This window comes from Felis catus, chromosome D2 (genome assembly GCF_018350175.1).
Source record: "Felis catus isolate Fca126 chromosome D2, F.catus_Fca126_mat1.0, whole genome shotgun sequence".
NCBI lineage: Eukaryota > Metazoa > Chordata > Mammalia > Carnivora > Felidae > Felis > Felis catus.
This window is the reverse complement of record NC_058378.1, coordinates 1,208,771-1,231,971: the sequence shown is the minus strand read 5'-3', so window position 1 is coordinate 1,231,971 and position 23,201 is coordinate 1,208,771. Positions and strand designations below refer to the sequence as shown.

Genomic DNA, 23,201 nt, shown 5'->3' with positions numbered 1-23,201 from the left:
TCTTATTTAAGGCATGCTTCTCATCAATAAATCATAGGTTTACTCTAATAACCAGATTCCTAGAATGTTTTGATTAGAAATATTTAGTTATTTATATTTAATGTAAATATCAGTTTTTATTTAGACTGAACATTTTTTATTATCTACCTATCTCTTGAGGATTTTTTATTCCTTTATTAGAGATTTTCTGCCTATTTGGACTTAATTAAATGTATATTTATATCCTGTTGACTCATCTATTGTTTTTTAACGGTATCTTTCTCACATTATTATTTTTAGTGGTTTCCCTTGAGTATCCAAATCCATGACAATCTACCTAGAGTTAACATGACAGTACTCAATATAAAATGTAAGAATCTCCCAACAGTAAATACAACTGTCTTTACTTTGTGTTATATTTATAAATTACATCTAATGTAAAGCTAATGAGACTTATATTTTAAGATTTCTTTTTGTATGACCTCCTTACAGACTTCCAGGCGTGCTAGAGGAATTGCACACATGGTTACATATTTTTGTACAATTGGACAGCATAGATAATACTAAAACCTTTCTCTTAAAATGTAATATCTTCAGGCCCTCTAAAGCCTGCATTCACTTCTGCCTTCCTTTCAACGTTTGCTCGAAGGACATCATTCTAAGATTCTGCCTCCATCCCAATCAATATATTCGGGAGCCAGATTTCTGTGTATCCGTATCTCGGAACCGACGGTAGTTACGGTGATTTTGTACTATGTCGATCTGAGGAAGAGGGAACTGTTTCCCAGAACCCCCTTTCCTGAGTCCCCTCAGGTTTTATTTAGCAAAACAATGTATTTGCTCTAAATTTGGAACAGAGAATTCAGTCAGCGTTCGTCTTTCAAGGTCCTTAGGTGAGATACAGAACTGCCCGGCCAGAAGCAGCTACGTGTTGCTCTTCTCCATCCTGCTTCCAGATTTCGTCCCACCTGCCGGTCCTGCTGCCAACACCGAGCTCAGGGAGCCTCGCTCACCGCCGCCCTCTGGCAGCTGGATGTCTGCTTCAGGAAGTTGGGTTAGTGGTCGTCTCCACCTCCAACTCATCAGTTTGAACCTTCATGTCCACGGTTTATCCCATAATCCTGTGAGTTGTTATTGCTCACGTAAGTTCCCATTCCATACTGTCTGCTGTTCTTTTGTGTGAACGCTAACCGGTATAGCAGTCGGCCTCTGGAAGTGCAAGGCTGTCATATCAAAAAGACAAAATATGTGGTCCGACTTTGGAGTCACGTGACGGAGCTCCCTGCAGCTTTCCGTGGACTGGTACGAGCAAGAAGTGGATCTTCGTGCATCTTTGAGGTTGTTTTCCAGAGGAATTAGCTATCTGATTAAGACAACTCTGCAAACAAGTCTTTCACACCATCCAGTCAACACCAGCCCCTACTGCTCCCTACACGACCCCTCTCCTCGTTTTCATCTCCACATAGCATGTGTGTAACACTTTCTTTTTTAATGCATTTGTTTCTATATCCTAGACCTAGAACACAGATTCCATCAGAGCTCAAGCCTTATGGTGCCACCATAAATATTTGTTGAATATATTGATGATGAAGTTAACACATAAAATGAACGCATAACAAGAGCACCACAAGCATTCACTTCCATGTTCCTGCTCTGTTTCCCTCTTCCAGCCTAGGGATCCTTGCTGTCTAATATTCTATCCATGCAAAGAGATCACTGAGAATAATTACAAAATTCCTTATATTGCATTTTGTGTTCCTTTGTTCAGACAGTCCTTTCGGGAGCTCGTTCGGGGAAGGCTCACTGATGCAAACACAGCTGAGTGCTGCAAACGCACAGGCCTCTCTAGAATCTGCTGGCCCTGGAGCCGATCAGACGGCATGCCCGGGACTCGTGTGAAAGGCAGGTAGGTCATCATGACAGTGCTTTGGCTGCGCACCTACTGTGTGTGAGCACTGTGCTGAGCATTTCCTGTACATTCTTCATCGGTCACTCAAACTAAACGTGCAGAGCTGGCCTTCTTACCAGTCAGACACACCCACTGCAGGTGAGGAAACGACCACTACTTTGCACGATGCCTCATGGCTCGGAAATGCTGAGCCTTAAAAATGAACCCGTGTTCTGAATCTAAATTTAGTACCTTTCTTTCATAATGTCAATCTTATTTTCCATTTTATTTTAAAATAAAACGTTCCCAATAAAAATAAATCTAAGACAACAGAGTAAAACTTACTTTGAGTTTGGAGTCAGGAACCTGACTTCCAGCTCTCAGCCCTGGGGCCAGTGACAACTTGAACTTGGCAGGTCCACGTCAGTGGTTTTCAAACCTGTCACATCCTTTCTTCGCAAGGTGACAAATCAGTCGTACCTGGACATCTAAGCTCCAACGTAGGCCCCCCTGGATGATGCCCACCTGACTGAGGAAAGCCCGTGTGCACAGACAGCCGGTGGTGCACAGAACCACCCCCCGCCTCCCTCCTCCAGAGCCCGCACACCAGCACCCGGCTGGCGGGCGCCAGGCCCAGCTGGGACTTCTCTGGGCTGACACACTTTATTCCTTTCTTGGCTCATTCATCACTAACTCCTCTGTTCCCAGCAATTCTTCACAGATGCACACACATCCTCTTCGATTATCTTCCTTTGTTCTATAAATCATACTTGATTTCACCAAGAAACTATATCTCCTCCTCACTGTTTTCCTCTCTCTTCGTTGTGTGACTCTGACTGTAGGGCCCAAGAGCAGAACTGGCCTGCACCCCGGCTGAGGCCAGTAGCTGGTGCTTTCTACCCCCAAGGACTCGCTGATTTCCCAGAAACCTCTTCAGGACTTGTATGGAAGGATCGCCATCGTCCTGATGTAACCTGTTTCTTCTTACATTCTGGCGCATGTGAAAACCAAAGTATCTAATTTTGCATGTTTTTTTTTTCTGCTTTGTACCACAGCAGAGATTTAAGAATGTTCTTTCCTGGTGTGAATACTATTTCAACTGTACCAAATGATAAGAAAGCACATGTTAGAAGCCAAGCCACTAGTCGCTTGATGTGACACCTCTTTTTGAATGTGTTCCAGATTCCTAGTAACTGGGGAAAAAACAGAACTCAGTAATGCAGTCATTCTGCCCGTTTTCTAGGAAATACTCAGTGACTCAAACATCACACCCCCAGTTCATACTTCTGAACCTAGAGAAGGCAGCCCTGAAATTCTCTATATCCCAATTCCTTTATCTGTAAGTCAGAGTAACTGTCTAGCATAAGGAATATCGCAAGAAAATATCATATATGTGTCTTGCCTAAACACATCAAAATTTTAACTTAAAAAAACTTACGTGAATTTCGGAAACAACTGGTTTAATGCATGTGTCCTAAAATACTTGCATCTTCCTCCAAACAAAAACTCCCTGAGAACAAGCACAAATTCTTTCTCCTTCCACCTAAAATCCGTGACTGCGGACATTACGGGGAATGACTTCTAGGAGCAATATGGGCGTTTTCCCAGAAATCATAATCCAATTTTGATGCATAATGTGTAAGCTCCCCCATTTTAATTAATAGCAGTCCAGAAGCTAAATGATCCTTTGGGGAACTGCAGAAAAGCTAATTTCATTACTGTGAATCATGCGACCACTAGACAACGTGGTGACAACACCCTACGTATCAGAAATGACAGCCCGTTTTCCAGCCACTGCTGTAAGGAGATGCAGGTGACATGATGTCATTGTTCCTCTCAAGTTCATGTCGCACACCGGGGCCAGCCTAGCGCCTGCCTTGTTTTTACAGATGGGAAAACCAGGCCACCACGGCCGCATGCAGATGCCAGCTTCCACACTGCTCTGTTCACTTCATCACTGATGTATCCATCATCTCACACAGGGTGGAACGCAGATTCTCCCACTGTCACTACTTGTTAGAGTCCCTGTAACTATTTCCACAGAGGTCGACACTCTTCCAAAACCATAGTCTGTGTTTACCTCATACCATTATTGAAAGTCTTAAATTAGATAAGACTTGTAAGGTCCTGGTGAATGTTCACTAAGTATGAGCTTCATCATTATGATTATTATTTAAACTGCAGGAAAAGTACACAGAGCCAAAGCCAGGGCACAGGGAAGGTGCAGGAAGGAACAAGAAGGCAGGGTGAGGACCTGCTTCTGCCAGCACTGGTCTCTCCGATGTTAGCGGGATCCATGAACCAAGGGGACCTCAGCTCAAGTACCTACAAGACTCTAACTAAGCAGCCATGCGGTCAGACCATGCACCCGGTAGGCAAGCACCCACTTGTGGGAGGCTTCACTACCCCAGACCCTCCTCAATGAGGGGGTAGAGCCTGCTGGCGAGTGGGGGTCCCAGGGACCTTCATTTGCAGGGGTAAGTGTCAGCCGGCTGCGTCTGCAGAACCAGGGCTGGGGAAACGCTAGGATTCGATTTTCATTTAAGGAAGGGCTCTTTGGTATTCACGAAAGGAGTATTTTTGAATCTTCGCCACGTGGCAGATAACAAGCCATGGGATTCTTGCTCCGGAGCCAACTGTGTGCACTTGGGTGACATGCCTGCCCCTGAGCCCGTCTTACCAAGAAAACACTGTGCACGTCGTGCTGAGTCAGGCTCCCTGGAGACACAGCTGATGGTTCGCCGAGGGGACGTCTGCAGGGAGGCTGGGGAAGGCACATCGCACATACGTGGTTGACGCCACACACAGCTGACGCCAAGCACAGATCCAGACATGACTCGTGTACCCCCTGGAGGCAAGAAGGCTGGGCCTTTGCCCCAGCATCCATCAGTCATGGGGGAGCCTTCTAGACACTTTCAAGGAAGCTGGCTCACTTTGTCCAAGTGTATTGTGCAGGAAAGGTATGAACTGCTGGCCTGCTGGGACACAGGGGCGTAGGTCAACAGAGAGGACCTGGGGGGATAGGAGCTCCATGGCTGTAAGTGTAATAGGTGGGATGGAACCTCAGGGAGGAGCCACATGGTCTGATTCAAAACAAATGGGTTTACAGCAGTTTTGTCCCATAATTTATTGAATGTAGTTTTGTGTAAGGTTGGCCAAGAAGCCTAGAAAGATGAGGACAAAGGGCGGAAAAAGTCAAAGACAATAAAAACAATCAATATAGATTGAAGGCTTAGTGTGTGCCAACAAATGTGCTAAATATTTGGATATATTAGCTAACTTAGTATTTCACTGGTGTGGTAAAATATTCCTGCTTTCTGTGATGTGGCCACTGGAGGTGAGCCAGGTTGGCGAGGCTAAGTAGGTCGCTCGTGACCTCACAGCTGCCGTATCACAGGGAAGATCTCCCCTCCTGTACTCCTCAACTCTGGATCTGTAGTTTGCTCCTGTGACTTCCTTTCTGCACTCACAACAGGAGACACATGGTGATCAGACTACCCCCAGGGTAGCATACAGATGGAAGGCAGTGCTGTCGTGAGAATACCTTGAACAACTTTATTAAGATATAGTTTGTAGGATTCTACCTAAAACACATTCCAACAGATTCTCTCGGATGGGGGGCTAAGGAAAATGGCTTAAATATCATGGAAAATTCTGATGTTCAAGATGGTCTGCAGTTTCATGAACTAGATTAAATAGTATTTTTTAAAATAAATCAGTAGCATTAGCTTGGGAACAAAAGGAGTTTACCCACAACAGTCAGTGAAGTGTTAAAAACAAAACAAAACAAAAAAACCCTAAAATGTTTGGGTTTAGCCAAGATATTCATTTTGCCACCTGGCCAATGCCTCAGAGTCAGATTTGCAAGCAGTGGAAGGGAAGTGGTTTTTTTAGATCATGTTCACAGTATGAAAACTGCTCTTTTCTACTAAAGAAAATGTCAAGAGATATAGAGGAGACATAGTGGAAGGAATTGAGGGGACAGAAGAAATACAGAGGGAAGTAGAGAGAAGGGTCAGCGTGCACTTCTCAGAATGCACGGACAAAGGGAAGCTCACCTTCTTTTCGGTGAGCGGAAGTTTGCAGGTCACAAGACGGTGTTGCTAAAGCCTCTGACCGCGTGTGCGGCTGGAGACCCTAGGAATTCTCAGGATTAACACCCACAGCCTGGCTGGAGCAGTGTGGCACGTAAGGAACGAACTGCATAAAGGAAGCACCTGCCTGAATGCCACGTCGAGATGATGCAGAGATGGGGGGCCATCAGCCACTCGGTGCCAAGGGTCCCCTGGGATTGGAAATGAGGGGGAGACCGCTCACTAGGTTTACCGTGATGTGTCCTCCACCACTATTACAGGTTCGGCAAACTGTCCCCGGGTCTCTTCGTGGACTCTGTGTTGCACAAGTAATACTTATTACTAAAATCCCAAACTAGAGGATCCCTGCACACATTTTATTTTATTTTATTTTTTAAATTTGTTTTAGTGTTTATTTCTTTTTGAGAGAGAGAGAGAGAGAGACAGGGCACAAGCTGCGGGGGGGGGGGGGTGTGGACAGAGAGAATGGGAGACACAGAATCGGAAGCAGGCTCCAGGCTCTGAGCTGTCAGCACAGAGCCCGACGTGATGCTCGAACTCACAAACTGTGAGATCCTGACCTGAGCCGAAGCTGGTCGCTCAACCAACTGAGCCACCCAGGTGCCCCCCTTCACACATTTTAAAACTTGACACTGAAACCAGGGGAACTCGAACGGGAGCTTTCATGGAGATTTTGGTGCCCTGATGGACATTCCCAGTGGTGGGCTCGGAGTCCAGCTTCTCCTCTAAAAAGGCTATGGTCGGGGACCCTTACCGCCCTGAAATTGCGGGATATAAATTACTACCACAGTCACTATCCTCAGAAAAGACGTCCCTAAAAGATGTCCTAATACGTACCCAGCTTAGTAGTCATTGGGAAATACTTGTGAACAAATATTCTCCTTGTCCTGACTCGGGTGAAGTGTGGACCCATGATCCTCTCTGGTCAATGGAATATGAGCAGGTGTCACTTCTGGGTGGGGTCAGGAGCTGGGACACGGTCCACATCCCCTGTTTCTCTGTCCTGCCACCTTGAACACCTCATCTGCCTCCTTCTCAGAATGAGGAAAGCAGGGAGAGGGGCCTCCAGCCAGTTAGTGATGCACGGACGGTATGAGCAAGCATTAACGTTTGTCTTATCTGGTCCTGGGGACATAAGGACCCCATGTAACTTCAGATGACCTGGTCATCCTGACTGAGGCCGCCACAGACCCGCATCTGTCACGCCTCTATGTAGAACACATGCTCCCACCAGTGGATGTGTTATCTTGGGTGACATTCAACAGTAACTGCAGTGAATTAAACACACCTTCTGCAGTGACTGTCTTCAAAAAGAAGTGAAGTCTCTCTACGGAGTATAATTCCCTGGTGTTCCCACAGTCGGGTCAGGGAACCCAAGGGAGTTTGATGAAGGAAACTCAGTTTTCAGTCCCCTGTGTCCGCGGGATGTGCCCGTGGCACAGACGTGGACTCAGCCTCGCTGACAGCAGAAAGCAATGGCCGTAAGACCCCAGAAAAGAAGGGGCGGACCCTTCAGGCTGCAATCAATAGCCAGTGGCAGCGACGAGGCTCTTATGTGATTATGGCTTAAAATACCAATTGCTTTTTTATTGATAGCAGTGTTTCGCTGTGACTTCTCTAAAGGATTCCATGAGGAGGGAAATAAAACTATCAGGAAAAATGTTTCATGTCAGGGAATAATCTGTTCAAGGATTTAAATAAAATAGGTACACACCAAAAATGTATATAATTAAATTAAACGTGTATAAATAAATGGTTTTAAAGACAGTTGACAATTACAGACGCCATGCTTAAATAACTTAAATAAGATAAGACTCAAAGAATAAGGAATAAAGAATAAGAATAAAACTAATGTCTTAGCTTGAAGAGGGACAGGAGTTCCCTCTCGTTTTCTGGGGAAGGGGCAGCCTTTGTATTCAACTCAGTCCTTCAATTGCTTGGGTGAGGCTCACCCACATTACAGGGGCAGGCGAGCGACTTCAGTCGGTCTGCTGAGGAAAATATTCAAGCATTCATCTCATTGAAAAACACCTTGACAGATAACACAGGGTAACCGTTTACTAAATACCTGGGCACCCGTGGTCCCGTCAGGTTGGCACACGAAAACAGCCAGCATGGTCCTCACCCTTCGCTGGTCTCTTTCAGTCTGCTTTAGAGTCCTAGGATACGCTCACTTGGTGAGTGTCATGGTGGTACGACAATTCCAAGTTCAAAACTCACTCAGCAAGACTTAGTTGAGTTGGGCCGCCCTCAGAATCTCGATTCTGTTCTAACTCCCGTTACACCTCCGTGTCACCGTGGGTGAAGCACTAACACGGCATCTCCCACACAACAGACGCTCGCCTGCCGAGTCCCAAACAAAATGTGTCACATATGAGCACATGTGTCCCACCTCACACTTTCTTTACTGGAATGCCAGCTCTAACTTCTGAGAAACACTATAAATGTGCATCAGATGGCAGAACCACTTCAAAAACCACTTCTTTTTGGTTTTCAGACAGTATCCGCCCAACAAAATATGCTAGGACCAAACTTAAGATGACGATCCCTGGGATCATGTTTTGTAAGTCACGTGTCTGGCTTCACTTCAAAACATTCAGTTACTTAAGACTCAATGTGTCCTCCAACAAGTTTTAACTGCTTTGTAACACAAGGCTGTCTTTACTACAAAATGTGTATTATTCCGGTCATGATGTCTACAATGTCACACTATGAATGTCGAAAATCTCATAGCAAAAAGTACAATGAAACTATCCACAGACCACCATCTTTATTTCGCATCTGGCAGCATGAGCTGTTTTACAGGCGCCAGGTCTTCCACCTGAAACATCCCGGCTAACAGGTCGTAGGCAATTTCTCCTCCACCGTCACAGGCATCAGAAAAAAATAAATTAATTAATAAATAACTAGCTAGTTCCCGAACTCGGCACTCAAAGCTTCATTCCACACATGACACGGGACGTATCCTTCTGTTGATGTTTTCCAAGCCCGCTCTGAGTTAACAGTACTGTTTTCCCCAAGGAAGCTGAACGACAGTCTACCATCCACAAGCGTTTGGATGTGATGTTTATCCAAATCAACAGTTGTTTATCGCCAACTTCTTTGATGGAAGCAGGGACTCTGCAGGACACAGACCGTGGATTTAAGTCTTGTAGCCACGTACTGGCTGTGTGGCCTAGGGGCACATTCTAAACCTACATAAGCCTTAGTTTTTTTTTTTTTTTCTTTTAAAGAGTTATTTATTAATAACTACCCCCTATGGTAACTTCAAGATTTCAGCCTATTAGCACTGAGCCTGGCGTATAGTAGTTACACAATAAATACTGGTAACTATGGCAGACATTAATAGTGCTTGGCAATATCCACAAAATAAAATAATAGGAGAACATATTGTGTTATTTAAAAAATTTTTAATGTTTATTTATTTTTGAGAGAGAGAGGGAGAGAGAGAGAGAAAGGGAGAGAGAGAGTGAGCAGGGGAGGGGGAGGGGCAGACAGAGAGAGGGAGACACAGAATTTGAAGCAGGCTCCAGGCTCTGAGCTGTCAGCACAGAGCCCAATGCTGGGCTTGAATTCACAGAGAGGTCATGATCTGAGCCAAAATCGGACGCTTAACCGACTGAGCCACCCAGGAGCCCCAGGAGAATACATTTTAATGAGGGTTTTTTTATGTAATGATTTATAAATATCTCCTAAATATACTGACAGTTTAAAAAAGAATATATATTGTGTGTTTTGTGTGTAAGAGAGCAGACGTAACAAGAATTTTCACCTAAAGCACTTAAGCCCCCATATACGCACAAATACAACTTGTTCACACTCTAAAGACACCTCAAAATTACTACAAACAACACACACACACACACACACACACGTTCCATACCTTCCCAATCCATACTTAGGCGTATTATGTTCAAACCGTAGTAAACAAAAGCCAAAAAGCAAAAGATTATTATCACAGTATATCTGCTGTCACTAATCATGCAAGACAGGCAAAAAAGGGACACCTTTAATTCGCTGAAGAAAAAAAAACGTAATTTTAGAATGAGATTCTATTTCAAGCAAACACTAAATGTCTTTGGTCTCTTCCTTAGGAGCTGCCCACAAAATTCTACTGTGTCTTTATGATGAACTGTGCCTGATATTTTAAAAAAACAAAACCAGAAACAACTCCTTGGCTGAGGAAAAAAAAAAGGTGATATTACTTGTTCATAATTCTGTATCACTTGTTTGATATCAATAATAGATGTAGAATTAAGGAAAAACTGAAGTCAGAGCTTCTTTTGGTGATATTTAAACAAAATATTATTACGATTTTGGTAGTGTTGGAATGTGTATTCAGGAAGACAGACACTGAGCAACTCCACTGCCCGTGATTCTCCACCAACTTAATAATTCCGTTACTAAATGGAATTGTTTACGCAAAATGAAAATAATACTAGACAGAAACCATGGAAATGCAGAAATTAAGAAAGAAAAGAATAAATGTGTAGGTACATATATATATATATATATATATATATAAAATATTGAAAATGTCTTGTGAGATTTCAAATACATGTGGAATTTAAATACAAGACAGCAATGGTAAATAGATGGGGTGGCAGCAAATGCACTTAAAATATTGTAAGATCCCCTCATCATCTGAGATACGGTAAAAGTACTAATTTATATCAGGTTTAATAAGTTAAATGTGTTTGTTGTTTAGAGGAAATGTTAAAACAATAGTTTAAAAAAGTACATATGACAAATTTGTTTAATTTATTAATATTAATTTAATTTAGAAATTTAATTTAGTCACATTAAATTTTAATTTAGTAACATTAAAATAATTGATTAATCCAAAAGGAGGTAAAAAGAAATACAGAAGAGGTGAAAAATTAAAAAAAATTAAATAGGGGCACCTGGGGGGCTCAGTCGGTTGAGTGTCCCATTTCAGCTCAAGTAATGATCTCATGGTCCGTGAGTTTGGGCCCCACATCAGGCTCTGTGCTGACAGCTCAGGGCCTGGAGCCTGCTTTAGATTCCGTGTCTCCCTCTCTCCCTGACCTCCCCTGCTCACACACTCTCTCTCCCTCAAAAATAAATGAACATTTAAAAAATAAATAGTAGATTTTAATCCAAGTATATCAGAAATTATACTAAATGATAAAAGACAAAGATTTCAGACCAAATAGAAAACACATACTATGGTATGAGAATCAAACTATAAATATGAATAAATAAACTTCAAAATTAAGGAGTGGGAAAAGATATTCCATGCAACTAGTGAGCAAAGAAAACTCATGTAGCTTAGTGATTGATGTTAAAGGAGACCTTAAGACAAAAATCACCAAAATAGATACAGAAGTATATAAGATAAATATAAAAGGTACAACCTATCAGGAATAGACAGTGGTTTTAAACCCCTATGTATACAATAGCATGGCCTAAAATATATTTTATATATTTCCTTGACCAAGAAAATAAGTACTAAACCAAGAAAAAGTACTATGGAAGATTTAATAAACCCTTCAGTGAAATATGGAACAAGGAGAAATAGTGAAGAAATTAAAAAATTGAAACACAATTAACAAACTTCCTCTTTTGTCTTGGCTTTTCAGGAAGTTTGAAATGACATGAACTTTAAAAAAAATCCTGCTTGTTCCGTGAGTGTTTGGATCTGTGGTTTGCTGCCTGACATTAATTTTAGAAAATTCCCAGCCATTATACCTTCAAATATTCCTCCTACCCTATAATCACTCTCTTCTGGGATTTCGATTATTTACATGTTTGAAGATTTAATATCTATCATTCCACAGGTCTTGAGTATTCCACTGTTGTTGTTTTCCTCACTCATTTTTCATCTTGTATTTTAGTGTGGGTAATTTCTATTGACCTACCTTCAAGTTTCTGATTCCTTTCTTGGCCTTGTTGAGTTTACTGAACAGCCCAGCAAAGACACGTTTGATCTGTTACTGTCTGCCAATAGTTTTCATGCATGGAATGGGTGCATCTTCCTCTGCTGGCGATGTTAGTGCTGGGGTGTGGGAGTGGGGAGTTGTCTGAATTAATCCAGTTACAAGTTGGACTGTGTGGGGCACCTGGGTGGCTCAGTTAATTAGGCGTCTGACTTCAGCTCAGGTCATGATCTCACCATTTGTGAGTTCGAGCCGTGCATCGAGCTCTGTGCTGACAGCTCAGAGCCTGGAGCCTGTTTCAGATTCTGTGTCTCCCTCTCTCTCTGCTCCTCCCCTGCTCATGCTCTGTCTCTCTCTCTCTCAAAAATAAATAAATATTAAAAAAATTTAAAAAAGAAACAAAACAGATGGGCATAGGGGAAGGGATGGAAAAATAAGATAAAAACAGAGAGAGAGAGAGAGAGAGAGAGACAAACCATAAAAGACTCTTAAATACAGAGAACAAACTGAGGGCTGATGGAGAGGTGTTGGGTGGGGGGATGGGCTAAATGGGTGATGGGCATGAAAGAGGACACTTGTTGTGATGAGCACTGGGTGTTATATGTAAGTGATGAATCACTAAATTCCATTTGGAAATCGTTATTACACAATATGTTAACTAACTTGGATTAAATGAATAAATAAATAGAGAAAAAATAAAAGCATATTTTAAAGGAAGATAGTGTGAGTGTGGAGGATTTATTTGGAGGTAGCTCATAAGTACAAATCGGTGATGAAGATCATGACCACAACCATGATCAGGACGTCATTACTCTGTTTACCTTTTGTCACTTTCCCTGCTCTGTACTAAGTGCTTTACATACATGAATCTATTTCATTTTCAAGTCTATAATTATTTCCATTGAGCAGAAGAAGGAAACGAGTCATGGAGAACTTAGGTAACTTGGCCAAGGTCACACAGCTGGCAGGTGATGCGATCTGAAGCCAGAAGAGACCGGGTTCTGTGCGGTAAACCACAATGCGTCAGGAACAGTGAAGAAGGTCGGGACGATGAAAAGATAATTTCCCGGAAGATGGTAAATGGATATCAAGGTAAGCAGTCTGGCTTGGGGAGATATAACACCCTGATAAACCAGGACTAGCCCTGGACTTCCTTTTAGATATTTTTTTGCCAAGCCTGAAAACCTCACTACTTAGGTATATACAACCTTAGGCAACTCATTCATCCACATTTGCCCTTTTCTGTTCATATTTGAAATGAGTTAGTTTGATATAATGATCACTAAATTATCCCCTGAATCTTAAATTTTGGAATTCAGAATCAGAATCTTGCAAAAAATTCTTACCCTAACATTGATTTTTTTTAATTCATGGAGAATAGTGTAAGGAAATGTGGAATTATAATGAGTAAGTATGCAAAGGATTTATTGCCCTACATCCAGAAATACATTTTTAAGGAGCCATAAAACAAATATGTTTTCCTTTCTTGGTATAGTTACGTACCAGATAGTAAATTATTACGAGGACCCAACAAAAAGCTAATTTTCTCCAAATGCACCTACACTGTGACTTTAAAAAAAAAAGTCACAGCTGACGTTAATTAGTTCAGAACCACTAAAGCATGAGTTGAAATTTGGCTAATGATGATGCATTTTATTTAATTCAGCTATTCCAAGGTTAATTTACAATCATCTCTTTTAAACACAAGTGGTGTTTTGCTGGCTTCTTCTAGGGAATTGCACTGAAGTCAGGAAGTCAGCACTAAACTGCTTTATGTCACCTGGGTCAGGTACTTATCTCAGAGCAGGCGTGATCAGACCAAGGGGACTGGATAACACAACTTCAAATGTTTAATATTCTATCAGTCAGCTTCTGAGGCCCTCCGAGCAGTAGAAAAACTCATTTCGGGTTGCTGACATGTTAATTCCAAGACAGCAGCTAAACCTTCTGAAAGCTGGATCTGGAAAACTCATATCTTAAAGCCACTTACACTGGATTAAACTCAAAGGGAGTTTTGAAAACAGGTGGTTGCTTATTAACAATGAGAAAAAAGATGCTACTCTCTCTCTCCTTGTTGTCTTCATTTTCTTTCATGATTGATTCCTCCATATGTTGATACAATGCCATTGGCTGAAAAAATGCTTAAGAAAAGCAAACTCTGATATGAACTTCAGCTTTGTATCTGATCCGAAAGGGGCCACTTTTGGTCTTTCCTTCATGAATTTTACGGTACAAAGAAATGCATTTTGCGTAAATTGCCGTGAGACACCACAGGATACCAACATCTATTGTTCTCCAACATACACCATGTGGTTTACAAAAGTTCAACTTTGTTGGGAACCTGCCCACTTCCTTTTAATTGGGCCAAGTACTTTAAATGGTCATTAAAAGGCAAAAATTTCTGTATTCTACTTTCGCTGACAATCTAAGTATAATTTTCAGGAGAATGGTTCAGCATGTGAAATAGTGACGGGAATGTGACGATTAAATAGAGTCTGAGCTATCACCTACATCAAACTTCTATTTTTTGGTAGTTAGGACCTTGGGCCAGGAGAGAAGAAATAAGCAGAACACGATGACCTAGGGATGCAATGGCAGAGATGGAACTCAGGACCGAGTCTCTGCCCTCCAAACCCAGAGATCATGTCCATCCCCTACATAACGGCTCACGTCAAAATGTCTAGAATAACACAGCAGAATTCCCAATGCAAATATCACTGGTTAGTCATGTTGTGAACACAGAATGTGTTTTATTCACACTGACTGCTTGGCCTCCTCAACTGTGCGTTATGCCAGATCAGCCAGTCAGGTGACTACCCTCAGCCAGCCCCTAGTTCGGTAAAGCCAGAACTACTTACACAACAGGGAGGAGAATGAAGGAGACAGCTTGCTGGTAGCCACGGCAACACGTCCACATCCCTCCTGAGTCCCAAAAGTGGACTCCTGGCCATAGCCCCAGCACTGTCTGCGGTGGGTGCCCAGCTCGAACTTACCTTGCAGCCACTGGGTTAAGGCATCTTTGGAGCATTTGTCAAACTGATACACGGCACGAAGACTGAGGAGTCCTTGGAGAATACACTAAGGCTCAGGAAGGGACTCTCCTTGTTTGAGAGGCTTCATTTATCTTTCAATTTATGTGGATGTTCAGCAAGCATTTACTAAGCACCTACTATGTGCCAGGCACTTCCCAAAGAACTGGGGATGCTGTGGAAAAGAAATGCCTCTGTTCTTCTGGGTGATGGACAAGGCTCTTTATTGTTAAAATGCTGCATACTACTCTCCTGGGGGAATCTCCTACAAAACTAGCTTATGCTCAGTACCCGGGGTTATACGGCTTACTGAGAGTCCATTAGAATGCACAGTACATAAAAACTTGGTTACAAATATGTCTCTGTTTAGGGAAAAACAAGGTGACGAGGGGTTAGGATGATTGTAGTCAGAAGGACAATATTAGTTTCCAGTATTTTCTTCCTTTCTTTTTTTTTTTTTCCAAAGATGAGAAAAGTATCTGAATCAATCGAACAATATTTGAATATTGCATTTGGTTGATGTGTCTCCCCCAAACCAGCACAGTTATGGACTTATATTTGACAAACACTACATCAGCCGTACTCTGAAGTCCCTTCACTGTGGATTTGTTGGTGGCACGTTCAGGGGGTTATTTAACGTGCTCCCTTCCACCCCCCACCCTGCATTTTCTGTGAACTAGATGTTAGATGAAGAGGCTTAGATTTAATTAATATCAATTTTCTGGCAACACATGAAAATCTCCAGAGAAGTTATTTATTTTAATAATAAAGAAACTTGCTCATTTCCAAGGCATTATTCATGAAGCCTAGACAATAAATATATATTTCTGACTGTTTCTTATGCAGCTCAGCTCTTACTAAGCTTTTTCCCCCTGAAGATAATGCTGGCGGTTATAGTTTTTTTTTTTTCAACGTTTATTTATTTTTGGGACAGAGAGAGAGCATGAACGGGGGAGTGGCAGAGAGAGAGGGAGACACAGAATCGGAAACAGGCTCCAGGCTCTGAGCCATCAGCCCAGAGCCCGACGCGGGGCTCGAACTCACGGACCGCGAGATCGTGACCTGGCTGAAGTCGGGAGCTTACCGACTGCGCCACCCAGGCGCCCCGATATAGTTTTTTAATATTAGGTATCCCCTCCAATGGAAAAACTTCTAACACAAACAAAACTGGAGTAAATAGAAAACACACCCTTATATACCCATTACCAAGTGACCAAAAAAATCCAGTCTTGTTTTATATTTCTAAAGTGGATTGTCTTGAAGTAAATTCTACAAATCCTAACAAGTTTCTCTTGAATATGTATGTGCTTATTTTTTTAAAAGAAAAGGCCCATTTCAAAAACATAAGTTCAATAATATTTTAAAACTAAAGATAAAATATAAGTGATTAATACCATGAGATATGCTGTCTGAGTTCAGATTTTCCCAGTTGTGTCCAAAGAAATTTCATGCACCAACATCTGTTGATGAAATTCTGTTTTAACTTATTTGTTAAAGATCCTGGATCATCTCTCCTGTAGTGTCCCTATGTTCTGGATTTTGTCTATTACATCCCTGCAAGGAATCATTTATATGTTCTCCCAACTTTGCATTTTTCTCTAAACTGGAAGTTACACTTTGTTCCTTTCTACTTTTCTCCCTTCCTTCCTCCCTCCCTCCTTCCCTCCCTCTCTCCCTCCCTTCCTTGTTTCCTTCCTTCCTCCCTCCCTCCCCTCCTTCCTTCCTCCCTCCCTCCCTTCCTTCCCCTCCCTCTCTCCCTCCCTCTTTCTTCCCCTTCCTTCCTTCCTTCCTTCCTTCCTTCCTTCCTTCCTTCCTTCCTTCCTTCCTTCCTTCCTTCCTTCTTGATATACTGTGTCATTCTGATCCTGTATGTATCAATCAAGAGGTTAAGTATTATGTGTGTTTCATTTTGTGATGCTAGGGCCCACTGAAGATCATTAGCTAGTTTCATTATTTCACTAGACATTGGAAATAGATTTGATTCTAATTCTATTCATGCTAGTTTTATCCCAGCGGCAGAGAAAAAGCAGTGAAAATTGCATGCGCATCTCCCACAGGGTGTGCTCAGACTACAGCACCAATACCGACCAGAAAAGCTGGCCCTTGCCCTTCTCATGCTGTCAGGAATAGTCACCACAAGCCCCCGGGACCTTGCTCGAGTCTATCCTGCACGGATGCCATCAGAACGTCGGGCAGTCATTAATATGTAGTAAGTACTGAGTAGGACCCAAGCTCTCTGCTAGGTTGTCGGAATGCAGCAAGCAATCAGAGAGACAAAGTTCCTGCCCTCATGCACCCCATATCCTATTAAGCGATTCCTGAAAAGGGGAAGGTAAATAACTTTCAGTCCATTAAACACAGAGAGAAAATGTTGAGTTACTGATCAGCTTTACAAAAGGTGATCTTGTCTTCCAAGATATGTTCTTGGACCTTGTCTTGGCTGCCCAAATCTATCTGAAGTATCATGGGATCAGAATGGAAAATCTGCTGTTGGTTTGGAACAAGGCTAGACAGAAGGGCAGTAGCTGGTCTGGGTTTGGGATTAAAGCAGGACGCGTGGATGGATCAGTTATTTGTACCCGACTCCGATTGCTCACATCCACCAGCTATGCTTACAATTTTAGGAGCAGCGATGTTCTCACACACCTTTCCAAAACTCCAGAATTCTAATAAGCATAATTAGATGGTAGATAAATAATGATTTAAGCCAGTAAGCTCTACTAGATCTAGTTATTACAGCAAAGCATATAAAATAACTAGGTATGCTTTCGAAAAAAGTGTGTGTGCATGCACATGTGTGCATGCATGTATGTGCACTTGCTTGTGTGTGTGTGTATGTGTGTGTGTGTGTGCATGCACAATGCTTGCAAGTAGGAGGACTCTCTCCCCCACACCAAAAACAGAAGTCAGGCCTTCTTTTCACTCCTTGCCCATCACTCAAAACCACTCAACCCTCCCAGAATCCATACACTGAGGGCAGGAAAAGGGCAGGTTGGGAAGTGAAGTGAAGACTTTCGAGTCTATTTTTAAGAGTCAAAATGTTATCAGAGGGCCTTGAAAAATAATTGGGAAACTTCTTCTCATAACTCAGGTACTTGAAGCTCCATAAGTGCATGAGTCAGGGTTCTCCAGAAATACCAAACCAACAGGATGAATACAAGCGCAGACATGTGGAAGAGGGTGTTATTATAAGATTGAGTCCGGCGGTTATGGAGACTGAGAAGGGCACACTCCGCCCTCTGTGAGCTGGAGAGCGGGGAAGCCAGGTGTATTCAACCCCAGTCCAAAGGCCTGAGAACTGGGGGTGTGTGGGGAGAGTGGAAGCCCCAGGCCGAGTTCAAAAGCCCCAATTAGGAAGCCTGGTGTTCAGGAGCCGGAAGGATGCACGACTTATCAGGCAAAGGAAGAAGTCACCAGCCTCTGCCTTCCCATTCTATTTGAGCTATCCACAGATTGGCTGATGGCTTTCTAATGTCTCTTCTAGACACGCCCTCACGCACAGGCACAAGCCACGGTCTACCAGCTGTCTGAACATTCCTCAGCACAACCAAGTCAACACACGAAATTAACCATCACAGTAAGTATTCAGTCAGGAGATATTGGCTCTTTTTTCTGCTGGAGAGAGAAAATTCTTCCATTAATCTGTGTTAATGACACATTAATATGTGTTAATATGTGTTAATGACCAAATATGAAATATCTTCTTTTTATTATTAGCTTATACAACACAGTGAGTAAGAGCAGAGGTTTGGTTTCATAAAAGCCTTTTCTGTTTGACCATATGGTTCCAGGCGTATAATTTAGCAATTGTAGTTCCAAACATTTCATAAACATTCGGAGCACCTGCCCAACCTTGAGGGTCCTGGGTGAGTGAGAGTCCCTCGCTTATACCACGCCAACATGTCCCTGCCGTGAGGAACGAAGTCGCACAGAGGAGCCAGTCCCGGAGAAAGTGACTTATGTGGGGAGCCCGCCTTGGGGCCTCTGGAGGAGCACAGAAACTGCACAGCACCTCCCTGTGCCTAAAACGCCCGCAGACGAATTAGCACAACCACGCCCATTTGCATATGGTAATGCTGACTCACACCCGGCAGCTGCAAGATAAGAGAATTCTGGAAGTTTCCTCAGTCTTTATGCCGCTGATATTTATTGCTTTAACTCCTGACATCCAAAGTATAAAACTCATCTGCAGGGACTTATTATTTTTTTTATTAAAGGAAAACTTGCTAACCATTTAGTTCCGTGGATTACTTTTCCTTTCTTTTGTTTTTTTCTGAGGTTTAAGAACACCACTGACGGTTGCTATAGTGATTAGTCCATGATTAGGAACATTATCTACAATACACCGTTTGGGTGTGTGCAGCGGAATGTTTTTCCTTTTTGTCCCTCAAATAGCCCTGAACGTCTCCTAATAAGAAACATAAAGAATAAATCTCTCTTCTGTCTTCAAAATAGTCAATGAGAGAAATACAGCATTTGGACTATAGTGTTAAAAATAAGACAACAGGCCCACAGTAGAGTCACTTATGCTAAACCCAAGACCTTATTTTGGTTTTGGCTGTCCCAGAAATCGGATTTTAGATTGCTTGACCAGCACTGGGTGACACGTCTGCCATGCCCTATTAGGGCAGTGACCCTGCAATAACGAACCTGCTTTTCATTTGATTTGATTGTTTTGCCTAGTATAATTTCCTTGTTTCTGTTCCTGTCTGTCTATAAAACTCTTTCTTTTGTACAGCTCCTCGAAGCTCCTTTCTAGCTGCTAGACTGGATGCTGTCCAATTCAAGAATTGTTGGGTAAAACCAGCAAGATCTTTAAAATATATTCATTTGAATTTTGGTTTTTTTTTTAACAGTATGTATTTCGCCTAATAAGCACTTGCTATGGACTAAACTGTGTTCCCTCAAGAGTTCGTCTGTTGTAGCCCCAGCTCCCAGTGTAGGGGTATTTGGCGATTAGACCTTTGCCAGGTATTGAGTTTAGCTAAACTACTCTACAACATTGTCACCTCAGCATCACTCTGAGTGGCCTTGAACTGTCACTGGACCTCCACTCAGCTCATGCCCTGCATATGAGCAAACAGAGTGACAGGTGAATGTACGCTCCAGATATGAGCCCACCGACCACCATTGCGAGAATCCCTCCCACCTCCTCCTGGGGCTCTTCCCTTATATGAGACCACTATGATGAACCTTAAGAAAACCCCTCTCTTTTTGGTTTGATTTGACCAGTTTGGCCTTAACCAGACTTCTCTATTTCAATTCCTTTGTGTTATTTTTTGAACCCTGGCACACCATCTGATACCCCAGGGCATTACCTAACAAATGCTAATTAAACAAAATCACAACAAGAAGTAATTAGGTCAGGAGGTGGAGCGCCATGGTGGAATTAGTATCCTCACAAGGAGAAACCAGAGATGTGCTGTCTCTCTCTCCCTCTCCTCTTCCTTGTGAGGATATAAGAAGGCAGCCCTCTGCAAACCAGGAGGAGAGCTCTCGCCAGACCTTGACCCTGCAGACACTCTGATCTGGGATGTCCCAGCCTCTGGAGCTGTGATAAATACAGTCCCATTGTGTAAGCCTCCCAACCTATGAAATCTTGTCACAGCAGCCCCAGCTGACTATTACCTCACTCAGTCACCAGTGAGCCCAACCCGGAAGCCAATCATCATCTCCCCGAAGCTACACACATCCCACAGCACCTATGGGCCCTCTGGGGGCCAAACTGGCCTCGTCAGGGGCTGGTCATGAGTTAGAGCCTGTGCAGTTTGGAGAGAGAGCCACGTCATTTCAGAGAATGTTTCCTCAAGGCATATTTTTAAAGTAATTTTGTCAGTTTTGTATCTTTGTCATTATACAAGTCATGTCTTCAAATACCCACTCAGTCACCTCCTCCTGAGAACTTAACCATCATATCACCCTGCCTACTAACACATTTCTCCATGTGAATCTCCTTGGTTTGCCCAACTCTACAGTGTCACATGTCTCAAAACTATGCCTCTCTGTCCCTTTTCACAGAACTCCCCCTTCCTCACCTGGATTTACATTATTAGGAAGCAAATCATTTATAATGTGAGGCGCTCCTCCTGCCCAATTCTCTCAACCCTACCAGAGGCATTTTAATCCTAATTATAAGAATATATAATTAAATTTTACAACAGATGTTTAGAAAAAGTAGTTTTAAAACTATTTTTTAGCTTGGCAATTTTTTTATTCAAAAAATCTTACACAGAAATAAAACATACAAAATACATACAATCCAGGCTGATTGCTGAAGTGAGAGGGAAGACATCGGAGAGATGTCGTAGAGAACTTCTCAGGGGCCTGAGTTGTGTTGTCTCCCCGAGTACAACCTACTTTGTGGGGACAATGACTGAAGTCTGCCTAGTCAGTGGAGGAGAGGGGAGTAGGCAGAGGTTCTAATCACCACCCTGCATCCCGGAAAATGAGCTAAGATTTGCAAATACACACACCCTATTCTCACCCACCATGGAAGTCCTTCGTGCCCACAGATGTTCTGTCAGGAGACAGAACCAAGAAGAGATCAGCATTAAAAGCTTTTCCATCTACTCGGTTTTTTATCTGAACTTTGATGCCTGAAGGATTTCTATGAATTTTTGACCTACTCCAAAAAAGAAGTCAAGAGCCACAAATAGACAAGGGCATTTTATGATATAAAATCCATCCAGAATCCAACTGTATAAAACATTATCAAAAAGTTGCTTAGATGATGGAATAAATCAATTAGATTAAAAATGATACACAGAAAGTTTTTGGAAGTTTTCTTTTGAAATCCCCTTCAAAGAGCCTTTTGTTTTGAGGATCCGATGCCTTCAGTCATGCCAAATAGCTTTTCTTTCATTAGTTTTAAGTTGGGGAATACAGAAGTCACACATAATAAAACATAATGAATAAAGGAAACGCAAAAATACTGTTGCATTGTGGACCACAGAAAAATTTGTCAGATGGCAAACAATACACTCCAGTACTAAGCTGTACAAAGTATGTTTTTAAATAGTTAAAATAAATAATGAACATGTTTTGGATGTATGCCATTGTATCATTGTGATTTTCATAAATCAATTCTTGTGATTTTCACTACACTCTTATGTAATATTTACATTAACACTCTCAATTAAATGTTGTATATTGAGACACAGAGAGGTTAAGTAACTTGATGCAGTAACCCCAGTAAACCACCATTTATTAGATCCTTATGTGTATCGATTCTGGGCAGATGCTGTGACTCACTTTAGCCAGTATAATGCCCCAACAGAAAACAGACCCAGAAATAGTTCAGTTATAACATTCAAGAAGACCTAGCCATTTCTGATTTTGCACTCTGGGGAGTCCTGCAACAAATGGGAGTGGTTCGGCTATGCTACTGGAGATCCTACATGGAAAGACCGTGTGAAAAACCATCCTGAGAGAGGAAAGTCCAGTTGTCCCATGGACAAGCTAAGCCCAGATTTTCAGCTATCCCATCAAGGTACCAGTTGAGAGCAAAGCCATCTTTAATGTTATTCCTCCAACTGCCATCTCACTAGACCTGGAAGGCACCCCAAACACAACCAGCAGGAAAAAAAAAACACCTCAGCCATAGCCAACACACCAAAAACCACCTCAGCCATAGCCAACAACAGCCAAAGCCAACACATAGTTGGCTTTGGTTGCCATTTTAAGCCAGTAAGCTTTGGGGTGGTTTGCTACACAGAAGATCACCAAGGCACATACATATGGTCACTTAGCTAGTGATTGCAAATGGAATTAAAACCTAGGAAACATGGCTCCAAGTCCTGTGCTGTCACTCAGTAAAACATCCTGTGTCACGATAAACACATACTAGCACAGGCTTACACAGCACCAAAGAATGGTTGTGGGTTCAGATGCATGATGTCAGGAAGAGAGGAATGCCAAAATATCCTCATCTACTGAATTTTCTACAGCATTAGACTTTCTTAGTCGTAAGTCAAAACAATGAATATTCTGAGCAATTGAATTCTGAATTCTGAACAATTCTCTAGAAAGGTGGACATATTTAAGTATTCCTCTTATTATCCCTAATTTGATATATAATAGCATAATCAACACTTAAAACCCTAATTCATTCTCTGCCAGCCCTGAAAATCTCCTTTCTTTGGAGTCTTCTTCATCTCAATCAATAGCGTCTTAACAATGCCAGCTACTTTGGACAAACATTTGCAGTTATTCTTGATTTCTCTCCTCCTCACACCAATAATTCAATCTGTTAATAATTATTATTGGTTCATTCTTTAAAACGTATTCTAGAAGTATCTGTACCTCTCTATCA

The 23,201-nt window shown here is 42.3% G+C and overlaps 2 long non-coding RNA genes across 3 annotated transcripts in view; one reads left to right on the top strand and one right to left on the bottom strand.

The window, feature by feature from the left end:
• LOC123380723 overlaps positions 1-23,201 on the bottom strand; it is a 195,755-nt gene that overhangs the window by 158,155 nt on the left and 14,399 nt on the right. The window lies entirely within an intron of this gene.
• LOC109492931 lies at positions 12,852-18,468 on the top strand. Its single transcript, XR_002736633.2, has 3 exons — positions 12,852-12,953; positions 16,948-17,099; positions 18,375-18,468. It is a non-coding gene; the product is annotated as an uncharacterized LOC109492931 (long non-coding RNA).